Source organism: Ricinus communis, chromosome 1 (assembly GCF_019578655.1).
Source record: "Ricinus communis isolate WT05 ecotype wild-type chromosome 1, ASM1957865v1, whole genome shotgun sequence".
Lineage (NCBI taxonomy): Eukaryota > Viridiplantae > Streptophyta > Magnoliopsida > Malpighiales > Euphorbiaceae > Ricinus > Ricinus communis.
In genome coordinates, this window is record NC_063256.1 from 17,736,599 (window position 1) to 17,743,273 (window position 6,675).

General features: G+C 35.8%; 1 pseudogene; it reads right to left on the reverse strand.

The window, feature by feature from the left end:
* Positions 1-1,322: 1,322 nt before the first annotated feature.
* LOC125369799 lies at positions 1,323-5,985 on the reverse strand (annotated as a pseudogene).
* Between the last annotated feature and the right edge of the window lie 690 nt (positions 5,986-6,675).

Sequence of the window (6,675 nt, forward strand, 5' to 3'; positions counted from 1 at the left end):
TAGAAAACAACCCCGTAAGAGTGGTATATCTATCAACATGAGAAAACAACCCCAAAAAAGTGGTATATTTCTCAATACGAGAAAACAACCTCGTAAGAGGGGTATATTTGTCAATATTAGAAAACAGCCTCGTAAGAGGGGTATATTTGTACATATTAGAATATAACCCCGTAAAAAGGGTATATTTGTACATATTAGAAAACAACCCCGCAAGAGGGGTATATTTAGTCAATATTAGAAAACAGGGGTATATTTAGTCAATATTAGAAAAGAACCCCGTAAAAGGGGTATATTTGTACATATTAGAAAACAACCTCGTAAGATGGGTATATTTGTCAATATTAGAAAATAACCCCGTAAGAGGGGTATATCTTTCAACATGAGAAAACAACCCCAAAAAAGTGTTATATTTTTTAATACGAGAAAACAACCTTGTAAGAGGGGTATATTTGTCAATATTAGAAAACATCCTCGTAAGAGGGGTATATTTGTCAATATTAGAATATAACCCCGTAAAAAGGGTATATTTGTCAATATTAGAAAACAACCCCGCAAGAGGGGTATATTTTTCACTATGAGAAAACAATCCCGTAAAAGGGGTTGATGGGAATTGTAGGTTTCATCACTTAACTCCCTAATAGCAAAAATACTATGATAAGTTGAATTAGAAGAAAACTAGAAATTACCAATTTAATCCATAAATTCGGATCGTTCAAAGATTGAAGTAAGAAGATGGATGCTACTTAACCCCTTTACCAACAAGGATAAAGATACTAAGATAGACTTTGAATTTCCTCTTATGCCACAAACAAGAAAGTTTGATAAATAACAAGAAAACAAAGATTTAGATTTTGACACCACAAGCTAGAATAAAGCTTGATAAGTCGCAAAGTTCAAGCAAGAAATTAAAGATAAAATTCCTCACAATAAAACTCAAACAAAATTTCATATATCAAATTCAATCATGCTCTAAAAGAAAGAGAAAAGGACTTGTTTATATAGAGTACAAGTCCATGCACACACTACTAAAATAGACTCACACACATAGGATTACTTTTACTCTTAATGGCCTTAGTAACCACTATCCACACTAATAGCCATTACTTGGTATTAATTACCCCATTAACTTGTATATGGTGGCTCTTAATAACCACTACCCACATTGATAGCCATTACTTGGTATTAATTACCATATTAACTTGTATGGTGGCTACATGTAACCCTAATTTTTATTAACATAAAAACAAGTTAAATATTATTCCTTGGGCCTCCATGGATGCCTTATTGGGTTGAAGTTCTTGGGCTTTCCAAATGTCCCTAATTAAACCCAATATGGCTTGTTGAAGCTTCTTGGATTTGGACCTTGTGATTGGGCCTTCTTGTACTATTAATGGATCTTGGATCTCTTTAAGCTTTGAACTTGGATTCACATCATTCCCCCTTTCTTCAAAAGGATTTGTCCACAAATCAGCTCCATCATCTTCATCACCTACATCAAACAAAGACAAGTCACTAACATTGAAAGTAGCACTAACATTGCCATACTCACTTGGAAGTTCTAGCTTATAGGCATTGTTGTTGATGCGTTGAAGCACTCTAAAAGGACCATCTCCTCTTGGCATAAGCTTTGATTTCCTTTGGTTAGGAAATCTTTCCTTCCTCAAGTGCACCCACACCCAATCTCCAGGCTCAAAAATGACTTGCTTCCTCCCTTTGTTGTGTTGCTTTTCATATTGGAGTGTTTTCTTCTCAATGTGTGCATGCACCTTCTCATGCAAAGTCTTGATGAATTCAGCTTTTTGTTTCCCCTTTAAATTAGCTTTGTCCAATGGCAATGGTAGCAAATCTAATGGAGTCAATGGATTGAATCCATACACAACTTCAAAGGGTGAGCAATTTGTTGAACCATGCACACTCCTATTATAAGCAAATTCCACATGTGGCAAACATTCTTCCCAATTCTTCAGATTTCTTTGGATGAGAGCCCTCAAAAGTGTTGCAAGTGTCCTATTGACCACCTCTGTTTGTCCATCTGTTTGCGGATGACAAGTTGTAGAATACAAAAGCTTTGTCCCCATCTTTCCCCAAAGAGTCTTCCAAAAGTGACTTAGGAATTTGACATCCCTATCACTCACAATGGTCCTTGGCACTCCATGCAGCCTTACAATCTCCTTGAAGAATAGATTCGCAATATGGGTTGCATCATCTGTCTTGTGACATGGAATGAAATGTGCCATTTTGCTAAACCTGTCCACAACAACAAAAATAGAATCTCTCCCTCCCTTGGACCTAGGTAATCCTAAAACAAAGTCCATAGAAATGTCTACCCAAGGCTCATTTGGTATGGGAAGAGGTGTATACAAACCATGAGGCATTGCTTTGGATTTGGCTTGTTTGCAAGTAATGCATTTCTCACAAATTCTCTCAACATCCCTTTTCATGTGTGGCCAAAAGAAATGGTCACCCAACATATCCAAAGTTTTCTTAATCCCAAAATGTCCCATTAAACCTCCACTATGTGCCTCTCTCACAAGTAACTCTCTCAAAGAACTTTGGGGCACACACAATTTGTTTTCCCGAAAAAGAAAACCATCAAACTTATAGAACTTATCAAAACCCCATTTCTCACATACCCCATAAACATTAGCAAAATCAGGATCATTAGAATACAGATCTTTTATGTATTCAAATCCTAATAATTTTGCATCAAGTTTAGAGATCAAGGCATACCTTCTTGACAATGCATCTACCACCACATTTTCTTTCCCTTGCTTGTACTTAATGATGTATGGAAAGGATTCAATGAATTCCACCCATTTTGCATGTCTCTTGTTGAGCTTTCCTTGTCCTTTGAGATACTTCAAGGACTCATGGTCAGTGTGAATTATGAATTCTTTGTAGCCAAGGTAATGCTGCTATGTCTTTAGAACCCTCACTAATGCATAGAACTCCTTGTCATATGTAGGGTAGTTTAGACTTGCTCCACTTAGCTTTTCGCTAAAGAATGCTATGGGCTTGCCTTCTTGCATCAAAATTCCTCCAATACCTATGCCACTTGCATCACACTCAATCTCAAAAGGTTTAGTAAAATTTGGCAAAGATAACAAGGGTGCAAAACGTAATTTGTCTTTTAGCAAGTTAAAAGCCTCATCTTGTTCAATTCCCCACTTAAAACCAACATTCTTTTTTATGCATTCAGTTAAAGGTGCAGCTATGGTAGAAAAATTCTTAATGAACCTTCTATAAAAGCTAGCTAAACCATGAAAGCTTCTTACATCACTTACACTTGTGGGTGTTGGCCATTCTCTAATTATTTTTACCTTTTCTTGATCAACATGAATACCCTTGTCATTGACAATATATCCAAGAAAAGTAATTTCATTAGTGCAAAAACAACATTTCTTTAGATTAGCATACAACTTCTCTTCTCTAAGCACATCAAAAACACAAGTCAACTGTTGTACATGCTCATCTAAATTTTTGCTATAAACCAAGATATTATCAAAATAGACAACAACAAATTTGCCTATGAATGCTCTTAAAACATGATTCATCAATCTCATGAAAGTGCTTGGTGCATTAGTTAAACCAAAAGGCATTACTAACCACTCATATAAACCATGTTTAGTTTTAAAACCCGTTTTCCATTCATCACCTTCTCTCATTCTAATTTGATGATAACCAGATTTCAAATCAATTTTTGAAAACAAATATGAACCATGCAATTCATCCAATATGTCATCTAGCCTAGGAATGGGATGTCTATACTTCACCGTGATTTTGTTGATGGCACGACAATCAACACACATCCTCCAAGTTCCATCTTTCTTAGGCACTAACAAGACGGGTATGGCACATGGACTCATGCTTTCACGAACATAACCCTTCTCCATAAGCTCACTCACTCGCTTTTCGATTTCCTTGGTCTCCTCCGGATTACATCTATATGCTGGTCTATTTGGAATGCTTGCTCTGGGTATGAAATCAATTTGGTGCTCAATGCCTCTTTTAGGTGGCAAACCATTTGGAATTTCTTCCGGAAATAAATCTTCATAAACTGCAAAGATCAACAACAACACTAGGCAAACAATTGGTTATTTCGTTAGAAATATGCAAAATCTCCTTGTACATAAGTACAAGCATGTGTTGCCTCAAAAGCATAGCTTCCTTCACATCACTCATTTTTGCATAAACACTTATTTTTCTTTCATTTGAACCTTCCTTGTTTTCTCTCACCTTGTGTTTCCCATTTTGGTCAAGAGAATTGAAATTTTTAGGTTCACTCATCTCACCTTTTTCTTTACTCTCAAAGGTTTCCCTTCCCAAAGAGTTTCCCAATGAAGAACCCATTTCTTCATATTGTTACTTGATGCGCATTTGGTCTTCAAAAATCTGTTTTGGAGTTAATGGTCCAAGGTTAAACCTTTTTCCATCCATAGTCAAAGTATACATATTTTTGAATCCATCATGACTAGCCCTTCTATCATATTGCCAAGGTCTCCCCAACAACATATGTCCGGCCAACATTGGCAACACATCACATAACACCTCATCCTTATATCTACCAATTTGAAACGAAACTAAAACTTGCTTATTTACCTTTACAACTCCACTTTCATTAAGCCATTGTAACTTGTATGGTCTTGGGTGCTTGGTAGTAGGCAACTTCAATTTCTCCACTAGCAAAGTGCTTGCTACATTGGTACAACTTCCACTATCCACAATCATGTTGCGCAACTTGTTAGAAATCAAACAATGAGTATGAAACAAATTTTCCCTTTGCTCCCTATGGACATCATGTTTATTTTGCAAACTCAATGTTCTTTGAACAACAAGATTATCTCCCTTAGCACATTTAACATCACTACAATCTTCTAAAGAAGGCATATCATCATCACTATCCCCCTCACTCTCCGACTCAATATCACCATTCCTTAGAATCATAGCTTTCTTATTTGGACATTCCCTAGCAATGTGCCCATGACCCAAACACTTGAAACATTTGATTCCCCTAGTTTGGGCTGGTTGATTCTCACCCTTTCCCTTATTACCCAAGTCAATTTTAGTTTTAGTTTCTTCCACTTTTAACTTAGTAAAAGGTTTATCATCCTTTTTCCCCCAAGAAGTTTTCCAAGAAGAAGAAGAACCCATATTTGGTTTAGAATCATACCTCTTTCTTTTCAATTGCCTTTCCACTTTCATGGCCAAATTCACCATATCTTCAATCTCCACATAATGTTGCAAATCAACAACATCAGCAATGTCTTTGTTTAGCCCTCTCAAAAACCTTGCCATGGTAGCTTCACGATCTTCTATCATATTTGCTCTAATCATAGCCTTCTCCATTTCTTTGTGATACTCCTCCACACTCATGGATCCTTGAATTAGAGTTTGTAATCTTTGATGAAGCTCTCTATAGTAGTGGCTTGGAACAAACCTCTTTCTCATGATTTGCTTCATTTCTCTCCAAGACTCCACGGGTCTTTCTCCATATCTACGTCTTTCCTTGCAAAATTGATCCCACCAAACAATTGCATAATCACTAAACTCAACAGCGGCAAGTTTTACCTTTTTCTCCTCCGAATAATTATGACATTCGAAGATGAGTTCCACTTTCCTCTCCCATTCAAGGTACACATCCGGATCATTTCTTCCTTGGAATGAAGGAATCTTCATTTTGATGCTTCCAAGGTTGCGATCAACATCATCATTTGGATGTCGTCTCCTAGCTTGTCTCCTAGGATTGATTCGTTGTCCCAACAAGGTGACTTGATCATCATCCAAATCATCCTCTCCTTCATAGTCCTCTTGGTTAATTAGTGGATGTCTCCTTTGTCTAGGCTCTCCATGTAATTGGTTAAGGATGCCATCATGCTTCTCTAATTTTTTATTGACTCCCGCCATCATACTAAACATTCTTTTGAATTGTTGTTGCATAGCTTGAATCACATGATCATTTGTAGAAGAACTTGTGTCTTTTGACATGATTGTAAAACCTAAAATTTTAATAAAAGAAAATAGAAAGAAACGATCTCACAACACTCCCTCACGTGTTTTCACTCAAAATTGATGTATACCACTTGTGTTTACACTCAATTTTGGCTTTTTTTTTCTAATGATCTCACACTCTTGCCTTTTACCTCTCAAATTTGCCTTTTGATTTCTTAGATGAACTAAGTTTCTCAATCAAACAAAATTTCAAGAATGTAGTAATCAATGAAAAAAAAAGATAAGGTAGGCTAACAAGAAAATAATAAGGTAGGCTTAAAGAAATGAACAATTTGTAGCAAATAGGCTAATAGAAATGAAAAACAAAGATAGATCATCAAAGAACACAAAGATATAGAATTATAAAGATAGATCTCCATGGAATATGAAGAGTCAATTTTTTTTATGTAATCTGAGATCTAACACAAGAATATCAAAGATAACAATTTTTTTCTTTTAGGACGATTTTTTTTTTTTGATATATGCAAACAAAATCTTGAGATAAGAAGAATAAAGATAAAAATAATAATAATAACAAGAACAATAGATGGCAAAAGGTGCAAAATATAAGATGAACACAAGATATTGAGAATTAAAAGATAGTATTGGATACGCAAACCTCAATCTCGAGCCAATGCTCTGATACCACTTATGATGGGAATTATAGGTTTCATCAATTAACTTCCC